Consider the following 22,266-nt stretch of genomic DNA (forward strand, 5'->3'; position numbering starts at 1 on the left):
TACACCTCCCAACAGGAAAGGGATAAAAACAACCCACCCCCCTCCACGGCTCGGCTAGTTCCAGCCTCTCGTCAAACAGAGAGGAGGTGAAAATCAGAGATTTGCTCTTGGGTTTCCAACGTTTGGGGAAGAGGAGACGGACGAGATTGGTCGACTCAATCCCTACCATCTCACTTGATGACCTGTACTTGAGAACTCTATGTGCTATTCTATAAGTTGTCCGGTTGTCAGGAGAAGTGTTGGGTGTGGGGTTTAGTGGCCACAGTGGAGACGTCGTGTGGCCTAGTGGAAAGATCCCGGGCCTGGGGAGTCAGAAGTTTCTGGGTTCTAGTCCCGGCTCTAACGCTTGTGTACTGTGCCTTGGACAAGTTATTTGGATTCTCTGTGTCTCAGTTACCTCCGCTGTAAAATGGGAATTAAGACTGTGAGTTCCATGTGGGACAGGGACTGTGTCCAACTTGATTAGCTTGAATCTACCGCAGTGCTTAGTATAATTCCTGGCACATAGTCAGTGCTTAACATATACCATAAAAAAACATATTTTTCCTGAAAGGATCCAGACGGTTTCCGTGCATCTCTAGACTGTATGCTTATCTATTTTTATTTATTTAGTATTTATTATGCGCTCCCCAAGTGTCAAGCACTGTTCTAAGCACAGGGGTTGATACAAGGTAATCTGTTTGGAGGCAGTTCCGGTCCCACATAAGGCTCACAGTTTAAGTAGGAGGGAAAACAAGCTCCGTGTGGTCAGGGAATGTGTCTTTCAACTCTGTTGTACTCTCTCAAGTGCTTAGTATAGCACACAGTGAAAGCTCCCCCTTCTAGAATGTGAGCCCGAAGTTGGGTAGGGATTGTTTCTATATGTTGCCGACTTGTATTTCCCAAGCGCTTAGTATAGTGCTCTGCACACAGTAAGCGCTCAATAAATACAATTGAATGAATGAATGAATACCACTGGTTGATCGATATTGATGTGGAGATAAAGGGTGTATACTAGTGGAAAGAGAAGAAGGATGGGAGTCAAACGGGTGGGAGTCACTTGCCTGCTTTGTGATCTTGGACAAATCACTTAAATCATCTATGATTCAGTTTCCTCATCCGAAAAATGGGCATTAAAATACCTGTTTTCCTTCCTCTTAGACTATGAACCCCGCGTGGGTCTGGAACTGTTTCTGATCTGATTGGACTTAATCCATTCCAGTGCTCAGAAAATACCAAAAGTAGGATTCAAGTCTGGTGAATCAAACATATTATTATTATTATTATTATTATGGTACTTGCAGTCTAATACAAAATGGGTAACCTCAAGCTGGCTGTGTGTTATCAATGAATCAATCGATTAATCAGTGGTATTTATTGAGTGCTGTCAGTTATTTGTATTTATTGAGCCCTTACTACGTGCAGAGCACTGTGCTAAGCACTAGGGAGAGTATAGTATGAGTTGGTTAACATGTTCCTTGTTTACAAGGAGTTTATAGTCTAGAAGGGGAAGCAGCCATTGATTAATCAAGCTACCAGTCAGTGGCATGAATTGAGCGCTGACCATGTGCAGAGAACTGTGCTAAGCACTTGGGAGAGTCAAATATGTGTCACTTTAATCTTGTCCATCAGAGGAAAGTAGGAATAGTAGGACACGTATTTACAAAGAGCTCACTATGTGATGATACAACACATTTAGAAGGGTTAAAAACGATGTTCTCCTACACAGCGAAGACGTCGTATCTCTGGGAAGGAAATGGCCAGTCTCACAGCGGTGACGGGATTCCTCCTGCTGGGATTCTCCGAGGTCCCAGAGCTGCAACTAGTCCACACCACACTGTTCCTTCTGGTCTACTTGGCGGCCCTGATGGGGAATCTCATCATCGCTGCCACGGCCCTCGACCGGTGCCTCCACACCCCCATGTACGTCTTCCTTAGGAAACTGTCTGTCCTCGACCTCCACTACATCTCTGTCACCGTCCACAAATCCATCCACAACTCCCTGATCGACTGTAGAGAAATCTCCTTCCTGGACTGTGTCTTTCAATAGTTTTTCCTACTGCTGTTCGCCTTTTCTGAGCTGTAATTCCTGATGGCCACGTCCTGCGATCACTATGCCGCCATCTGCCGCCTCCTGAGCTTCGAGGTCATCATGGACAGAGAGGCCTGCGGGGAAGATGGCGGCCGCCTCCTGGCTGGGTGGTACCGTGAGCGTCGCCATGCACGTGGCCGCCACCTTCTCTGTCGGCTTCGGCATGTCCAACGTGATTCGCCATTTCTTCTGTAACACTCCCCAAATGATGGAACTGTCAAGCCCCAGAGGGAACCTCCAGGAAATTGGAGTCACGGGCTTCTCCGCCATTCTGTACGTCTCACGGCTTGCTTCCATCGTCGTCTAGTACGTGCACATCTTGCGGGCCGTGCTGAAGATGCCGGCTGCTGAGGGCCGGGCCAAAGCCTTCTACATTTGCCTGTCTCACCTAGCCGTGGTGATTTCATTCATTTCCATGGCAACTGTCTCCCACCTCAAGCAGCTTTCATACTCCTCCTCGACGCTGGACTTCCTGGTGTCCATGTTCTACACCGTGATTCCCCCCCCCGCCGCCCGAACCACCTCATCCACAGTCTGAGGAACCGGAACATGAAGGCAACCCTGAGGAGTGTGTGACGATGGTTCTGAGAAACTGGGACACATGAAGTTCGTCTTGGGGATGGGTATCTTTGCGGAGGAAACTCCTGGAGGAAACACATCACCTACTTCTAGGGAAGGCTCAGTCAATCGATCACACAATTAAATAATCAAAAATTTTTGATGGTAGTTGTTTAGCACTTCCTATGTTCTAAGTACTTGGGACAATACAACACTGTTGGTAGAAATGTTCCCCGCCCATACCGAGCTCACAAACTATGTATGAGGGAACCCCTGAACTAAACCACCCAGACCTGTAATTCTAGAGCAAAGCATACAAGCCTGAGTAGAAATGCGAAGAGGGGAAAACGCACAGGGCATGGTATCAGAAGGCCCTGAGTACTAATCCCGGCTTCACCACCTGCCTGCTGTGTGATCTTGGGCAAGTCACTTTACTTCCCTATGCCTCAGCTACCTTATCTCAAAAATGGGGATGAAGATTGTGAACCCAATGTGGGACAGGGGCTGTGTCCAACCTGATCAGTTTGTGTCGACTCCAGCCCTTAGTACAGTGTCTGGCCCATAGTTAGTGTTTAATAACAACAACAAGAAGGAGAAAGAATCAGAAGCAGTCAAGGTTGTGTCTGTGAACAGACTGGCCTTTGTTTCATCAGGAACTAAAATCATAAATGAAAATGAGAGACTCTGAGCTCTTCGCATTGTACCTAGAACAACAACAACAAGCAGGAGAAAGAATCAGAAGCAGTCAAGGGTGTGTCTGTAAACAGACTGGCCTTTGTTTCAGCAGAAACTGGCCTACCCAGACTAAGCCCCCCTTTTCTGCAGCTCCCTTTCCCGTCTGCATTACCTCAACTCACTCCCTTTGCTCTTCCCCCCACCTCTCCGCACCCCACAGAACCTATGTATTTATGTATATATGTATAATTCTATTTATTTATATTGATGCCTTAATACTTGTTCTGATGTGTACATATCTATAATTTAATTTATTTATATCAATGCTTATTTACTTGTTATGATGTCTGTCTTCCCCCTTCTAGACTGTAAAGCCTTTGTGGGCAGGGATTGTCTCTATCGCTGAATTGTACTTTCCAAGCGCTTAGTACAGTGCTCTGCACACAGTAAACGCTCAATAAATACGATTGAATGAAGGAATGAATGAAGAATGAAGATCAACGATGAAGACCCTTGTCACGCTGTCCACCCCATTATTCATTCATTCACTCAATCATATATAATGATAATAATAATAGCGTTTATTAAGTGCTTGACAATAATAATAACGCTATTATTATTTACTAAGTGCTTCCTATGTGCCAGGCACTGTTGTAAGCACTGGGATAGACACAAGGTAATTAGGTTGTCTCACAGTCATAATCCCCATTTTACAGGTGAGGTAACTGAGGCACAGAAAAGTGAAAAGACTTGCCCAAGGTCACACAGCAGACAAGTGGCAGAGCCAGGATTAGAACCCATGACCGTATGACTCCCAGGCCCGTGCTCTATCCAGTATGTCATGCTGCTTACTATGAGCTTACTATGTGCAAAGCACTGTACTAAGCACTTGGGAGAGTACAATACAACAATAAACAGACACATTTCCTGTGCACAACAAGATCACAGAGCTTCTGTAGGGCAAAGCTAACCATGTGCCTTGGTTTCGTTGCACTCTTCCAAGCACTTAGCATAGAATTCGTCTCTCAGTAATCAGTCGATCAATAGTATTTGGAAAGTGCTTACTGTGTGCACTGTACTAAACTGTTGAAAAAGCACCATACACTCGAATTAGAAGTTGTAATCCCTTCCCACAATGCATCTTCAGTCTACAGGAGGAGACACACATAAATAAATTGGAGATAGAGTAAAAGGATGTGCATGTGAGAACTGTAGACTAGACTGTAAGCTCCTTGTGAAAACGTGTGAGCTAGCTCTGTTACAATATTCTCTCCCAAGCTCTTAGTATACTGTTCTGCGCACACCAAGCACTCAAATACAATTGATTGATTCATGTGGGATTGGGATGAATATCAAATTGCTTAAGGAATACGCAACCATAATCATAGGTGATGCAGAAGGAAGGGCAGGTAGAGGAAATGAAGCCTTGATCAGGGAAGGCAACCTGAAAGAGCTGTGATTTTAGGAGGGTTTCATCACTCGATAATTCCACTGATGAGGGAGCCAATAGGATAAAATAATTATAATAATTATAATAATTATAATAATTATAATTATAATAATGTTATTTCTTAAGTGCTTACTATGTGCCAAGCACTGTTCTAAGCGCTGGGGTAGATACAAGGTTATCAGGTTTCCCTAGGTGGGGTTCACAGTCATAATCTCCATTTTACAGATGAGGTAAGTGACTTGCCCAAAGTCACAGAGTTGACGAGTGGCAGAGCTGGGATTAATGAATTTGAGAATGCTTTGAAGTACTCAGAAGCTGATAGCTAAGGCATCTCTCTTTCCAAGACTCTGTCCCAGGAGTCCCTGCTCTGGCCGCCTCTGTGCTCAACTAATTGTTGCGGCTGGAGGGCGTGAGAATCCCAGGGGGGTGCTCCCTCTATCTATGCCAAAATATCTCTCTCTTCAGCGATCACGTGCTCCAGAAATATTGGTTTCCCCAACCTCCAAATGTGAAGAGCACCTGGAGAGGCATTCTGGTCCTTATCTCCTGATTGCCTCTCTCAATTCCTTAGATCCTACAGAAAGGGCACTAGGACCCTAGAAAGACGAAGAGATGTAGAGCAGAGGCGACGGGAGGAATTAAATTTCCTCGGACGTCAGCTCGACCCCTAACCAGCTTCCCACCGGCCACCCACTCCTAGAGAGATTTGGAAAAAGGGGCTGGGGATAATCATTTCTCTGCCTCCCAGCTCAGCTGTTTCCAGCTCAGCTTCCTTTTCACATCCTCGCTCCCGAGGCTGAGGGTGGATTCTCCAACACTGTCTCCTACATAGCTCGTCCGGTGGAATCATTTCTCCGGAGCAGAGTGGGAATCTGTTTGCCATTTTTTCACACCAGGACTGGTGATTAAGGATGAAGCAAAGAACTCAACACTCGCCCCAGCCAGTCTGTAGCTTCTATCGTATTTAGGAAAATGGAAATTGGGTATATGTGCTACTAATATGGAGTATTTATTGAACACTCCTGTGCAGAGCAGGGGAAAATGCAATATAGGACAGGATCTCTACCCTCGAGGAACTTATGGTCTAGTCTGCCCAGTGTGAATTAATCCTGACCCTTCCTCAAAACTCCACACTGCCTGCAAAATCGCAGACGCTGAAGAAATCAGGGAGAAAGCCTTGGCCACCACTAGCCCGCAATTACTAGCCCTGGCCCAGCCAAACAAAGAATATCCACTCCTAAATGTGAGTCCAGGAGTGGCTTGGTAGAGAGTCAAGGGAACCAAGCGTGTAAGCTGAGGTTCTTATTGACCTCGGGGAGCTGAGGAGAGGAAGGCAATAAGGAGGAGCTGAGGGGTGAGAAGTAGCGTGGGACTGCGGATAGAGCTAAGGCCTTGGAGTCGGAAGGATCTGGGTTCTGATCCTAGCTCAGCCACTTGTCTGCCATCTGCTGTGTATCTCAAGGGCAAGTCACTCAACTTCTCTATGCCTCCGTTTCCTCATCTGCAAAATGGGGTTTCAGTGCACGTAGGACCTGATTATCTTTTGTCTGCCCCAGCGTTTAGTACAGTGCTTGGCATATAGTAAGCACTTAACAAGTGCTGTCTACTTGTTTTGTTTTGTTGGGTGTCTCCCCCATTCTACACCGTGAGCATGTTGTTGGGTAGGGATTGTCTCCATCTGTGGCCGAATTGTACTTTCCAAGCGCTTAGTACAGTGCACTGCACACAGTAAGCGCTCAATCAATACGATTGAATGAATGAATGAACGAGCTAGAGTTATCCATCAGTAGTATTTATTGAGCATCTACTGTGCAGAGAGCACTGTATTAAGTGATTGAGTCCAATATAACAGACTTGATAGACACATTGGTCCCCAGAGAAAGTCGAAGGGAACAGAGAAGGATGAGAAGGAGGGACAGAAAGGGAACGGTGCTAGAAAAATAGATGGAAAATCTAGTTTATCTCTATTTCTGTTAGAACCTGTCGGGATGCAGAGTTCATATCCTACTTCTCTCTTTTCAGTGCTAAATGACCAGAAATTCCTTCTAAGAGTCTACCCTCAAACCCTCCTGCTTCAGGGTCAGCTACTGACTCTTATCCTGGCTCAAGAGGAGGAAAAGGAAAGTTCCTTGGGGCGGCTTCTGCCCTAAAAGTTTTTCCATCACCGTCTTCACGTGCTGATTACTCAGGGTGAGGGTATTCAGGGTGCGGGCCACCACAGAATAGAACTCAGACGGCATCGGTTCCTGCGCCGAGGGGGAGTCAGATATTGGCTTTAGGTAGGCAGAGGAGCCGGAAGTGATGTAAAGTGTGACGATGGTGAAGTGCGGCAGGCAGGTGGAGAAGGATTTGGCCCGGCCCTCGGCAGCCGGCACCCTCAGCACGGCCCAGAAGATGTACGAGACGACGAATAGCATGACGCAGAAGAAGGGTAAGCTGACGGTCGTGGCTAAACTCAGGTTTTCAGCGCCTTGGCTAGAGAAGCAAGGAAGCCTCAGCAACTGGAGGCCATCGCAGAAGCATGGTTGGACGGCACTGAGGCCACAGAAGGACAGGGAGACGGCGCTGGTCGTGTAGAGGGCAACGTTCAGACCGCTGCTGAACCAGGAGGCGGTCAGCATGGAGGCACAGGCCTACCGGTGTATGATGGTGTCATAGCGCAGGGGATGGCAAATGGCCATGAAGCGGTCGTGGGACATGACAGTCAGCAAGGCCATCTCCGTTCCCGCCAAGCAAATCACGAGAAAGAACTGGGCAGTGCAAGGAGGCAGGAAGATGGAGTTGACGTTAAAGAGGGAGTTGAGGATGGATTTGGGAACGGTGACAGAGAGGTAGCAGAGGTCGTTGAGGGCCAAGTTCCTGAGGAAGAAGTACATGGAGGTGTGGATGTGCCGGTCGAGGGCAGTGACGGCGACGATGAGGAGATTCTCCGTCCGGGCCGCCAGGTAGAACAGGAGGAACAGCGCGGCGTGGACCAGCTGCAGCTCCCGGACCTCCGAGAGTCCCAGCAGCAGGAATCCTGTCACCACCGTGCAGTGTGCCATGTCGTCTTACATCTGCCCGGAAGTCCACACTGAGAACTTGAGCATCACCCCACGGACGGCAATGTCAGAAGGATGAAATTGTTGGGTTAGATGCAACGTCTCAGATTCCTTCTCCCTCTACCTCCATCCCTGAGTGGGATTTGGTAATCGCGGAGATGTGGACCATGGCTCGGAGAGGCAGGGAGCTTCCTGTGGACAAATGGAGAATTGTTCACAGCCCAAGATAATCTCTTTGCGGACAGGGAACCCGTCTACCGACTCTGCTACATTGCACTCTCCCAAGCTCTCAATACAGTACTTTGCATGCAGTAAGAGCTCAATAAAAAAAAATGGACTAACTCATCATTTCTATGTGCCTACTATTAATGATAGTATTTTTTAAGTACTTAATATACTTACTTGAAAAGCACTGTGGCTTGATTCTGTCCCTAGACTGTAGGTTCTTTGTGGGCAGGGAATGTGTCTGTTATACTGTTGTATCGTAATAATGATAATGATGGTATTTGCTAAGCGCTTACTATATGCCAAGCACTGTTCTAGGCGCTGGGGTAGATACAAGGTAATGAAGTTGCCCCCCGTGCGGCTCACGTCTTAATCCCCATTTTACAGATGAGGTAACTGAGGACCAGAGATGTTCAGTGGCTTGCCCAAGGTCACACAACAAACAGGTGGAGGAACCGGGATCAGAACCCACGTCCTCTGACTCCCAAACCTGGGTTCTGGCCACTAAGCCATTCTGCTTCTCATGCTGCTTCTCTGGGTTGATCCCCCAAGCCATCCCGGGGGAGGGTCTTAGGATGTATTGAGAGTGATTTCTCGTTCTATCTAGTTTTGCAATCAGAAGACGTCAGAAAACACAGATGATTAAATGACCGACTGATTGTTTGAGGTCATGAACAAGATGAAACTCAGAGAAGCAGCGTGGCCTAGTCGATAGAGCATGGACCTGGGAGTCCGAATGACCTTGGTTCTAATCTCAGTTGTACTACCTTTCTGCTGTGTGACCTTGCACAAGTCTCTTCACATTTCTGGGCTTCAGTTCCCTCATCTGTAAAATGGGGATTGAGACTGTGAGCCCCATGTGGGACAGGGATTATGTCCAACCTGATTAGCTTGTATCGAATCACAGCACTTAGTACAGTGCCTGGCACATAGTAAGGCCTTAGCAGGTATGATGGAAGGAAAAAAAAGAAGCTGAAGTGCCCACCCGTTGACACAGATGGTCACTAAGAGCGGGAACCATTAAGATACTGTTACCATGGGAACCCTGCAGATAAGTGCCATCAGCGGATCCTCATTTCTGTGGGGACTCAAAGACTGTGGGGACGAGCCGCCGTGATCCGGTCCTCCGGAGACCCCCCCTCAGAGAAGCGGTGGCTTTATCTAAGGGGGCAGGAGCCCAGTTTGGAAAGCGCATCTTAGTGCCCTTCTAGACTGTGAGCCCGCTGTTGGGTAGGGACCGTCTCTATATGTTATCAACTTGTACTTCCCAATCGCTTAGTACAGTGCTCTCCACACAGTAAGCGCTCAATAAATACGATTGAATGAATGAATGAATGCCCTCGGAAGAGCAGAGAGGGGCTGATGACTCCTCGCTGTCCCTTCGTTGCCGCTGCATCCAGGAGTCAGAGGAGGGAGGGGGGACCAGCCAAGCCCAGAGAAGGTCAGGGGTCCCCCAGCCCCACGCCGGGCCAGTGGGAGTGACCGGGGGTGAGGTGGAACAGAGAGAGACCATCAGGCTCATCTATGTGAGTGTGAGGGTCACTCTGGGAAGACTTAATATCCGGGGTACAGGGTGGAGTTAGAACCAAGGCTGTGTACACAAGCAGAGAGAAAACATTTGTCCATACGGTAGCCCCCTGGTCTCCATCCACCGCCCAAGCCCTGGCTACCATGGCTGCCGGGCTAAGGCGTTATAGTATGGTGTCAGCCCCAGGCAGTGGTGACTTCAACAATCCACTCAACCCCCCGGGCTGGTACAAGAGGGTATTACTGAAACTTCACCATCCAGATGCACCATCACCAATTCCTCCTCACAGGACTTCCCCCACTAAATCTTGGGCAGATGCAAGAGAGAAGCAGTGCGGCTTAGAGGATAGCACGTGGGCTGGCAGTCAGTGGACTTGGGTTCCAATAACGGCTCAACCTCTTTTTTTAATGGTATTTGAAATGTGCTTACTATGTGTCAAACATTGTTCCAAGCATTGGGCAAGTTAATCAGGTTGGACACAATCCATGTACCTCATGGGGCTCACAGTCTGAGGAGGAGGAAGAACAGGAGAACTGAGGAACAGAGAAGATAAGTGACTTGCCCAAGGTCACACAGCAAGCAATTGGCCGAGCTGGAATTAGAGCCCAGACCCAAGCTCTTTCCACTGGGCCAGGCTACTTCTCTTCTGGGGGATTTGGGGCAAGTCGCTTTGCTTCTCTGTGCTTCAGTTTCCTCATCTGTGAAATGGGGACTGAGACTGTGAGCCCTATGTGGGACTGGGACTGGGACCCACCCAATTTTCTTGTAGTCACCCCAGAGCTTAGTACAGTGCCTGTCACATACTGAGATCTTAAGGAATACCGTAAAAAGAGAGGTAAAAAGCACGATCCCTGACCTCAAAGACTTTCCAATCTAATAGGCTAGATAGGCAAAATGTCATTTACATTTGGGAGCGAAAAGAATTGAACAATGGATATGTGGAAGAGTAGCAGCCTGGCTTAGTGGAACAGTCAGAGGTCGTGGGTTCTAATCCCAGCTCCTCCTCTTGTCAGCTGTGTCACTTCGGACAAGTCACTTTAATTCTCTGTTCCTCTGTTACCTCTTCTGCAAAATAGGGATTAAGACTGTGAGTCCCAGGTGGGACAACCTGATTACTTACCTTCTATCTCTGCCAGAGCTTAGAACAGTGCTTGGCAAATGCTACCATTATGATCATTATTATTATTAGTGCTAGATTTTCATATTTTTGAGTGCTTGATGTGTGCAGAACGCTATTCTAAGTGCTGAGGAGAGTACCTTATATTGGGGTTGGTAGATATGCTCCCCGCCCACAGGAGCTTACGGTCTAGTTGGGGAAGCAGACATTAATCAGTCAACCAATCGGAGATATTTATTGAGCGCTTACTGTGTGCAGAGCACTGTACTAAATACTTGGAGGAATACCATATAAATGAGTTGGTAGGCATGTTTTCTCAAGAAGCTTATAGTCCAGAGTAATAAACCTTACCTTCAGCAGCAATATCCTGAGGGTCTGTGGATGCATTAAGTCTGGAGATGGTCACTGACAGATGGTGGGAAGAAGTGAATTGACTAAATCCACCTTGAGAAGGTGGAATTCCAGAGAGTTTCTGAGGGAGGGATATCTTCGGGCTGGGGATTTGAAAAAGGTGGATTTCCAGGCCAAGGGAAAGGTGGGAGCCAGAGGTGGGAGGAGGAAGCGTCGAAAGCTCTCTCCCCCTTCTAGACTGTGAGCCCACTGTTGGGTAGGGACTGTCTCTATATGTTGCCAACTTGTACTTCCCAAGCGCTTAGTACAGTGTTCTGCACACAGTAAAAGCTCAATAAATACGATTGAATGAATGAATGAAAGCGAATCATGGTAAGGTTCCTTTTGGAGGGTTAGTTGAACAAAACGGATAATAAGGCGGAGAGATTGAGCAGGTGGATGGCCCTGAAGCCAGTGAGCAGACATTCACTGAAGTCAACCCAACTACAATCCGTTATTCCTCCAGATTGTAAACTCGTTGTGGGCAGGGACTACATCTGTTTATTATTCTACTGTACTCGCCCTAGCATTTAGTGCAGTCCTCTGCACACAGTAAGCACTTCTAGACTGTGAGCCCACTATTGGGTAGTGACCGTCCCTACATGTTGCCAACTTGTACATCCCAAGCGCTTAGTACAGTGCTCTGCACACAGTAAGCGCTCAATAAATACGATTGAATGAATGAATGAATACATATTATGAAACGAATTCATTTTCCACTTTACAGGAGCTGCTGCAGTCAGGTTCCCTGTGCTAGAAGCTGTGTGTGTGTTTGTGTGTGTATGTGCGTTCATGCAAAGTATTGGGTAGTCGAATCAGCGAAAAAGTTCAGGCAGTGGGGAGAGTTGAAGATGAAGATAGAAAAAGATCTCCCTCCAGACTGTAAACTCGATGTGGGCAGGGAATGTGTCTACCAACACTGTTGGGGTGGCGAACGGGAGACAATCTCAGGAATTCCCTTTAAATCGACCAAAATAATGTGAAAATCCGGATTTTTCCTTATCCCTGCTATATATGAAACTCAAAGATCATTTTAAATTCAATAACTGTCTCCTTTCCATAGAGAATCACTAGTTAATATCCTGTCAGTTTCTTCACTCATCCCATCAGTGGACTCTTACTTTGGCTCTTCCCTCATCCACTGAAGAATAATAATGATGGCATTTGTTAAGCACTTACTATATGCAAAGCACTCTTCTAAGCGCTGGGGGGAATACAAGGTGATCAGGTCCCACGTGGGGCTCACAGTATTATTCCCCTTTTTACACGTGAGGCAACTGAGGCACAGAGAATTTAAGTAACTTGCCCAATGTCACACAGCTGACAAGTGGCAGAGTGGGATTCGAACCCAGGACCTCTGACTCTCAAGATCGTGCTCTTTCCACTAAGCATTGTTTCAAGTCAATGCTGTCTCCCAAAAATGCCCAACGTATCCACGGTGACGGAATTCTTCTTACTGGGATTCTCGGATGTCCAGGAGCTGCAGCTGGTCCATGCTGCGCTGTTCCTCTTGGTCTACCTAGAGGCCCTGACGGGGAATCTCTTCGTCCTCGCCGTCACCGCCTTCAACCTGCACCTCCACACCCCCATGTACTTCTTCCTCAGGAATCTGTCTGTTCTCGACCTCTGATGCATCTCTGTCACCATTCCCAAATCCATCCACAACTCCCTGACCGATCGTAGAGAAATCTCCTTCCTAGGCTGTGCAACACAGGTCTGTCTGGTGATTTTCTTTGGACCTGCAGAATATTTTGTCGTCACGGTGATGTCCTACGACCGCCATGCCGCCACCTGCAGTCCCCTGTACTACGGCGCCATCATGGACTAGGGGGCTGTGAGAATATGGCCGCCGACTTCTGGCTCGGTGGAGGGCTGTTAGGGGTCCTACTTTCAACTTCGACATTCTCCCTGTCCTTCTACGGTCCAATGTTGTTCAGCAGTTCTTCTGTGACGTCCCCTTCCTGCTTTAGATCACCTACTCCGAGGACCACATCACCGTCGATGTGAGTATGACCGTCGGGGTAGCGTAACCCGTCCCTTGCTTCGTCTCTATCGTCATCTCGTACGTGCACAACTCCTGGGCCGTGCTGAGATTGCCGGTCACCAACCACCTGCCTGTCTCACCTTGGCGTCATCACTCTCTTTTTCGTGACTTGTTTCTGTGCTTACCTGAGGCCTCCTTCAGGTTCCCCCTCGACGCTGGACCTGCTGCTGTCCGTGTTCTACACCGTTGTCCCCCGCCCTGAACCCCATCATCTACAGCCTGAGGAACCGGGACGTGAAGGCCGCCCTGGGGAGGGGACTAGGCAGGGAATGACTTCCATCTTGGGGGCGTGAAGTCACCATTCTTTGCCTGATGAAGTTAACATGGCCACCGTGAATGACCCCAACATGTTTCAGAGACCAGATCTTTGTGTGTTTCATCCACAGAGCACCCTTGGAGAAGGGAAATCCATCTATAACACTTATTTAGAGTAAGCTCCTCATTTCCACAGACAGATTGGATCAGGCGAGATTCATATTCTGCTCTTACGCTGAAGGCCACACTTCGAAGAAGGGCACAAGTCTTAATGGCAGATGACAATCAAAGTCCTACCTTTGTCATTCAGAACTGATTTTCCCCGAGAAACAATGCCATCTGTGGGGGAGTGGCTCCTGAATTGACTTATCTCCCTGCTGTGGAACCCGAAGTGAAACTTAAAAACTTTACACTGCCCAATTACCAAGTTGCAGAATGTACCTTGCTCCTATTTTTTTCATTTATTTTCTTGTCTAAATATGTGTGTGTGTCTGTATATGTGTGCACAGTATGGCTCAAATGAAAGTAATTTTCCCCAGAGTAATTAGTTATTTTTGTTTTGCTTGTTTTTGTTTTACACTGGCATTCAGAGTGATCATTCAAATTTTTTTGTGTTTTTTTTTTTCTAACTGGTATTTGTTAACCACTTACTATGTGACAGACACTGCACTAAGCACTTGGGTAGATACAAGATGATCAGGTTGGACAGTCTACATGATCCTCTCTTCAGAGCGCCCCCACAGACGCCCGGTACTCCGTTCCCGAGAGGCCTGCCCGCCCGCCCGCCAACACAGCGCGCGGCCTTGCTGCTTCCGGAAGGATCCTCTCCTCAGAGCGCCGTCATAGACGCCCGGGACTCCGTTCCCGAGAGACCTGCCCGCCCGCCCGCCATCACACCGCGCGGCCTTGCTGCTCCCGGAAGGATCCTCTCCTCAGAACGCCGCCATAGACGCCCGGGACTCTGTTCCCGAGAGGCCCGCCCGCCCGCCCGCCATCACACGGCGCAGCCTTGCTGCTCCCGGAAGGATCCTCTCCTCAGAGCGCCGCCATAGACGCCCGGGACTCTGTTCCCGAGAGGCCCGCCCGCCCGCCCGCCATCACACCGCGCAGCCTTGCTGCTCCCGGAAGGATCCTCTCCTCAGAGCGCCGCCATAGACGCCCGGGACTCCGTTCCCGAGAGGCCCAACCGCCTGCCTGCCATCCCACCGCGCGGCCTTGCTGCTCCCGGAAGGATCCTCTCCTCAGAGCGCCGCCATAGACGCCCGGGACTCCACTCCCGAGAGGCCCAACCGCCTGCCTGCCATCCCACCGCGCGGCCTTGCTGCTCCCGGAAGGATCCTCTCCTCAGAACGCCGCCATAGACGCCCGGGACTCCGTTCCCGAGAGGCCCGCCCGCCCGCCCGCCCTCACACCGCGTGGCCCCTGCTGCTCCCGGAAGGCTCCCCTCCTCAGAGCGCCCCCATAGACGCGCCCTGCTTCCACCCCCCCACACACTTAAGCGACCTCCCTTATAGTTCCCCCCATCCGCCCCTTCCCGGTCCGGTCCCGAGTGACTCTCTCCCCCCGCCCCCCACCCCGTGAAAAAGGCCCTTGTTAGCACGTTACATTAACGACAACCTCATTCGCACCTACTCAGCTCTCCCATGCTAGTTGACTGTTCGCACCTCTCCCTAGGTATCTCTGCTCCCTGACCCCCCTTAACAGGCCAACCCTACTCCAGCACATAGTAGTTTGTATCTGCTCTCTGTGACATCATTATCTGCCAATTTTATTATTGCCATAGCATATTGATTGTTTAACTACACCCTGTGATGCCATCATTGCTACTGTTTTATTGCTTCTGCATCTCAATTGTTAACCTCCCGCTGTACTGTCACTCGCCCTGCTGATCTCACCATGAACTTTCAATTCCCCTGCTCCCAACTGCCATTCCCATTCCTCAACTTCCCCTTCCCCTCTCCCACCCCGCTTTTTCCCTCCCTCTCCCCCACCAAGACCACTCCCCCTCACCCCCTACCAAGCATCCCTCTGTACCAGCGCCAGTCCTCCACTCCTCCCTCCAGGCCCCCTCTCTCCCCTTCTCCCCCCCATCCTAGTTCTCTTTCCCATCGCCACCCCTCTTCCCACTCTCCCCGCCCAGGCCCCCGCCATCTCATCCCAATCCAAACCCTCCCCACCCCTATCACCCTTCCCCCTCCCTCCCCTCCCTCGACAGCTGCTGCCAAGTGTAGCCTCTGGAACCCCCGCTCCGTTTTCAGTAAGATACCTTTCATCCTAGACCTATTCCTTTCCAGCTCTCTACTCCTCCTCGCCCTAACTGAAACATGGCTGTCTCCAGACGACACGGTCTCTTCTGCTGCTCTCTGCAGTGCAGGCCTCTTCTTCTCCCACTCCCCCAGACTCACCGGAAAAGGAGGAGGTGTCGGTTTCCTTCTCGCCCCCCAATTTCGCTTTCACACTATCCCTCCTCCCCCTTCCCTGTCCTTCCCTTCCTTTGAAGCCCACATTATTCGCCTATACCACCCCCTCCAGATTCTTGTAGCCGTCAGCTACCGCCCTCCCATCCCCACTTCCAAATTAGTTAACGACTTTGACCCCTTCCTCACCTTCCTTCTCTCCTTCTCCATGCCCACTCTGATCCTCGGAGACTTCAACATCCACACGGATATCCCTAACGACTCCTCTGCCGCCCGCATTCTATCTCTCCTTGACGCTGCCAACCTCTTCCTCCACCCCACCTCACCCACTCACCAACTTGGTCATACCCTCGACCTCATCATCTCCTATTGCTGCACTGTGCCCACCCTCACCAACTCTGAAATCCCTCTCTCTGATCATAATCTTCTCACCTGCCTCCTCACTCACAATCCTTTCTCCTGTAAATCCATATTACTCCCTCACAGAGATCTCCACTCTTTTGACCCCACCCATCTTTCTGAGTGCCTCACACTCCACTTCGCCGCCCTCTCCTCTCTACCCAGTCTTGATGATCAGATTACTGCTCTCAACTCTACCCTTTCTACTCAGCTAGACTCACTCGCTCACCTTTCCCTTCGCCGCTCTCGTACCACTAACCCACAGCTCTAGATCACTGCCACTGTCCGCCTCCTTCGCTCTTATGTTCGAGCTGCCGAACGCTGCTGGCGAAAGTCTAACCACCATGCCAACCTCGTTCACTTCACGTTCATCCTTTCCTGCCTTAACTCAGCCCTCTCCTCTGCCAGACAAAACTGTTTCTCCTCCCTTATTGACACACATGCCCATCACCCCCGTCAGCTCTTCCGTACATTCAACTCCCTTCTCAGGGCCCCCGTTCCTCCCCCTCCTCCTTCCCTCACCCTCAACGATCTGGCCTCCTACTTTATTGACAAAATTAAATCCATCAGGTCCGACCTCCCCAAAGTCACTTCCCCCCTTTCTCCAACCCCCCGGCTCTCAACACTCTCTGCTACTCTCCCATCCTTCCCAGCAGTATCCTCAGAGGAGCTCTCCTCCCTCCTCTCAAGTGCTACTCCAGCCACCTGTGCTTCTAACCCAATTCCCTCTCATCTCATGAAATCTATCGCTCCATCCCTTCTCCCCTCCTTAACTTCCATCTTCAACCGCTCACTCTCCACTGGTTCCTTTCCCTCTGCCTTCAAACATGCCCATGTCTCTCCCATCCTAAAAAAACCCTCTCTTGACCCCACCTCACCTTCTAGTTATCGCCGCATATCCCTCCTACCATTCCTTTCCAAACTTCTTGAACGAGTTGTCTACACGCGCTGCCTAGAATTCCTCAACAACAACTCTCTCCTCGACCCCTTCCAGTCTGGCTTCCATCCCCTACATTCCACGGAAACTGCCCTCTCAAAGGTCACCAATGACCTCCTGCTTGCCAAATTCAACGGCTCATACTCTGTCCTAATCCTCCTCGACCTCTCAGCTGCCTTCGACACTGTGGACTACCCCCTTCCCCTCAACACGCTATCTGACCTTGGCTTCACAGACTCCGTCCACTCCTGGTTCTCCTCTTATCTCTCCGGTCGTTCATTCTCAGTCTCTTTTGCAGGCTCCTCCTCCCCCTCCCATCATCTTACTGTGGGGGTTCCCCAAGGTTCAGTGCTTGGTCCCCTTCTTTTCTCGATCTACACGCACTCCCTTGGTGACCTCATTCGCTCCCACGGCTTCAACTATCATCTCTATGCTGATGACACCCAGATCTACATCTCTGCCCCTGCTCTTTCCCCCTCTCTCCAGGCTCGCATCTCCTCCTGCCTTCAGGACATCTCCATCTGGATGTCTGCCCGCCACCTAAAACTCAACATGTCCAGGACTGAACTCCTTTTCTTCCCTCCCAAACCCTGCCCTCTCCCTGACTTTCCCATCTCTGTTGACGACACTACCATCCTTCCGGTCTCACAAGCCCGCAATCCTGGTGTCATCCTCGACTCCGCTCTCTCATTCACCCTTCACATCCAAGCCGTCACCAAAACCTGCCGGTTTCATCTCCGCAACATTGCCAAGATCTGCCCTTTCCTCTCCATCCATACCGCTACCCTGCTCATTCAAGCTCTCATCCTATCCCATCTGGACTACTGCATCAGCCTTCTCTCTGATCTCCCATCCTCGTGTCTCTCCCCACTTCAATCCATACTTCATGCTGCTGCCCGGATTATCTTTGTCCAGAAACGCTCTGGGCATATTACTCCCCTCCTCAAAAATCTCCAGTGGCTACCAATCAATCTGCGCATCAGGCAGAAACTCCTCACACTGGGCTTTAAGGCTCTCCATCACCTCGCCCCCTCCTACCTCACCTCCCTTCTCTCCTCCTACAGCCCACCCCGCACCCTCCACTTCTCTGCTGCTAAACTCCTCGCCGTACCTCGTTCTCGCCTGTCCCGCCATCGACCCCTGGCCCTCGTCAACCCCTGGGCCTGGAATGCCCTCCCTCTGCCCATCCACCAAGCTAGCTCTCTTCCTCCCTTTAAGGCCCTACTGAGAACTCACCTCCTCCAGGAGGCCTTCCCAGACTGAGCCCCTTCCTTCGTCTCCCCCTCGCCCCCTCTCCATCCCCCCATCTTACCTCCTTCCCTTCTCCACAGCACCTGTATATATGTATATATGTTTGTACATATTTATTACTCTATTTTTTTATTTTACTTGTACATATCTATTCTATTTATTTTATTTTGTTAGTATGTTTGGTTTTGTTCTCTGTCTCCCCCTTTTAGACTGTGAGCCCACTGTTGGGTAGGGACTGTCTCTGTATGTTGCCACTTGTACTTCTCAAGCGCTTAGTACAGTGCTCTGCACACAGTAAGCGCTCAATAAATACGATTGATGATGACAGTCTACAGGGACTCCCCTTCCCGTAGGCCATGATGCCTCCCTAACACTGGATTGTCATTATCAATCAATCAATCAATCGTATTTATTCAGAGTTTACTGTATGCAGAGCACTGTACTAAGCGCTTGGGAAGTACAAGTTGGCAATATATTGAGACGGTCCCTACCCAACAGTGGGCTCACAGTACTTCAGTCTTTGCCGCGTCCTTCCCAGACTGTCAATTCATCTACGTCCAGCGTTTTCTGTGAACCAAGTAGGTCTGCTAAATATCTGGCTAGGTCCAAGAACAATTCCTTGGTTACGTGGTGGTGTGAGATTATTTGCACAAGGAAGAAGACATTTTGTCCCACAGCAGAGACTGGGTTAGTGACCCTTTTAGGATCCTGCCCATGGCGGCCTTCATGTCCCAGTTCCTCAGGCTGTAGATTAGGGGGTTCAGGGCTGGGGATACTACCTTGTAGAACACGGACACCAGCAGGTACAGGATCAAGGAAGAATCAAGGAAGACTCTGATGGCAGCTTGTTGTAGACAAATACACCCACAGAGAAGAAAACAGTGTGGACGACGAGGTGAAGCAGGCAGGTAGAGAAAGCTTTGGCCCGGCCCTCCATTGTCGACATCCTCAGCATGACCCGGAAGATACGTGCGTATGAGACGATGATGGACATGAAGCAGACGATAGCTAAGGCTGCCCCAAAATTACAGTCGCGTCAATGACGATGTGCTTCTCGGAGCAGGTGATCTTCAGCAGAGGAGGGACGTCACAGAAGAACTAGGGGACGACATGGGACCTGCAGAAGAAGAGGGAGAAGGTCGAAGCCAAAATCAAAACTACAAACAGACTCCCGGTGAGCCAGAAAGCAGCCGCTCTCTTCCCACAGGCCCCTTGGTTCATGACGACCTCATAGCCAAGGGGACGGCAGATCGTGACGTAGCGGTCGTAAGACATAGTCGGGATAATGAACATCTCTGTAACGCCAAATGGAACCACAGAGAAGATCTGGAAAGCACAGCCCAGGAAGGAAATGAATCTACGGTCGGTCAGGGAGTTGTGGATGGAGTGGGGAACGATGACGGATATGAGGCAGAGGTCGAGGACAGACTGGTTCCTGAAGAAGAAGTACACAGGGGTGTGGATGTGCCAGTCGAGGGTGGTGACAGCGACGATGAGGAGATTCCCGTCAGGGCCGCCATGTAGAGCAGGAGGAACAGCGCGGCCTGGACCAGCTACAGCTTCCGGACCCCTGAGAATCCCAACAGGAGGAATTGTGTCTTCACGGTGACATTGGTCATTTTCTGGGAATTGACGTTGACTGCCTAAGGACATTTAGAAAAGATACGGATGAGAATAATATTCCAGAGAAAAGTGCACAGGAGAGGAGAAAATCTTTGGGTTGGAGGGAATCTCGGGTTTTTTATGGTAAATTTTCACGCTCACTATGTTCCAGATACTGTACTGAACACTGATCAAGTTGTTCATCTCCTCCAATCAACCTGCTTTGGTTCAGGACAGCACTGAAACCATTCCTGACTCCTAGAAGTCTATTCCATTGGCAAACATTTGCGAGGCTTGTGGTCCCATAATTTTACATAATTGGAGTAGCAGCACAGCCTAGTGGAAATAGGATGGTCCTGGGAGTCTAGGGGACCTTGGTCTTAATCCCGACTCTGCCACTTACGTGCTGGGCGACCTCAGGCAAGTCACTTAACTTTTCTGTTCCCCGGTTTCCACATCTGTAAAATGGGGTTTAAGACGGTGAGACCCATGCAGGACAGGAACAGTGTCCAATCTGATTATATAATATCTACTCCAGCACTGAGTATGGTGTTGGCACATGGTAAGCACTTAACAAATACCACAATTATTATTATTATTGTTGTTATTATTATTGTTATTATTATTATTAAGAAAGAACAGGAGGGCTCATATTGAAATTTCCCTTCCCTGACCCTCACCTTCCCTTGCTCCTCTCCGGAATCACTGGGCCTGTCCTGGGCTGGGGATCATCGACCTCTGCTGAGAGAGAGGCTCACTCCACCACGTCGGTCCTGGACGTAGGGGAAGGTCTGGGTGAGGGGAGGGGGCTGTCAGGATCCTCCATCCACCTCTCGGCTCTCCAGATGGCTGCGCTGTCCCCTCAGAAGACGGCCGGGTTATTTCCTGGGGGATTCCCCATGGAAGGACGGGGTCAGAGCTTTGTTGAGACAGTTTACTGTCCGGGAAACTCAGGAAGCTGAGATCGTGGGCTCCCTGTTGTCTCAGCCCTTACAACCTAATTGCCCAGTCCCACGTGGTTCCCACTCTGCGACTCCTTCCTGTAACAACAATAATGGATTCATCATCATTCCATTTTCCTGATTAATAATTGCTCTCTGTTTCAACTCTGGCGACTGGAGATAAATCAGGCCAAGTCCGGGGACCATCCTAAATCATCTCTCTCTCTCTCTCTCTCTCCCTCTCTCTCTCTCTCTCTCTCTCTCTCTCTCTCTCTCTCTCTCTCTCTCACCTAACCATTCACTTCTCCCACTACACCCCAGATCACACTAGCCAATCGCCCCAGACTTTTTCAATGTGTCTCATTCTGAACTTCCCTGCCTACAACCCTTGGATTGTACCCTTCCTCCTGCCTGGTGCACACGCCCTTCTTCAAACCTGCTAAGCCTCATTTCTCCCCATTTTCAAATCCCTCCTGGAAGCCCACCTCATCCAGGAGGATCTTCTAATTAAATTTCATTTTCCCATCTGACATTTTAGAACTCAGGCATTCACAAGCACCTCTAAAACTTTTCTGAAGTATAAGCGCCTTATTTGCAAAGAATATATCTTGCCCTTCTGTTATACTTCAATTTGATTGACTTAGTACTTAAATATTGAAATACATAAAACAATTTCCTTTCCTCTCCATCCAAACTGCTACCACATTAATCCAATCACTTATCCTGTCCCACCTTGATTACTACATCAGCCTCCTTGCTGAAATCCCTGTCTCCTGTCTCTCTCCATTCAAATCCATACTACACTCTGCTGCCCGGATCATTTTACTACAAAAACGTTCAGGCCATGTTTCCCCCTCCTCAGGAACCTCCAGTGGTTTCTGATACAACTCCACATCAAGCACCTTGCTCCCTCCTACTTCACCTCACTGCTGCAGCCCAGCCTGCACACCTACTCTTCTAGTGTTAACCTACTCACTGTACTGTGATTTAGTCTAGCTCACTGCCGACCTGTCACCCAAATCCTGTCTCTGAGCTGAGGTGCCCTCCGTCTTCATATCCGATGGATGATCACTCTCCTCACCTTCAAAGCCTTATTTAAGGCACAGCTCCTCCAAATCGCATTCCCTGAATAAGCCCTGATTTCTTTTTCTCCCATGCCCTTCTGTGTCACCCTGAGGTGCTCCCTTCTTTCGTCCAGCCCCATAGAACTTATACCCATATCCATTATTTTTTTACATTAACGTCTGTCTTCCCCTCTAGCCTGTAAGCTCGTTGTGGACAGGAACGTCTTTTATATTGTATTATCGTACTCTCCTAAGCACCTAGTACAGTGTTCTGCACACAGTAAGCATCATTAAATACATC

Source organism: Tachyglossus aculeatus, chromosome 4 (genome assembly GCF_015852505.1).
Source record: "Tachyglossus aculeatus isolate mTacAcu1 chromosome 4, mTacAcu1.pri, whole genome shotgun sequence".
Lineage (NCBI taxonomy): Eukaryota > Metazoa > Chordata > Mammalia > Monotremata > Tachyglossidae > Tachyglossus > Tachyglossus aculeatus.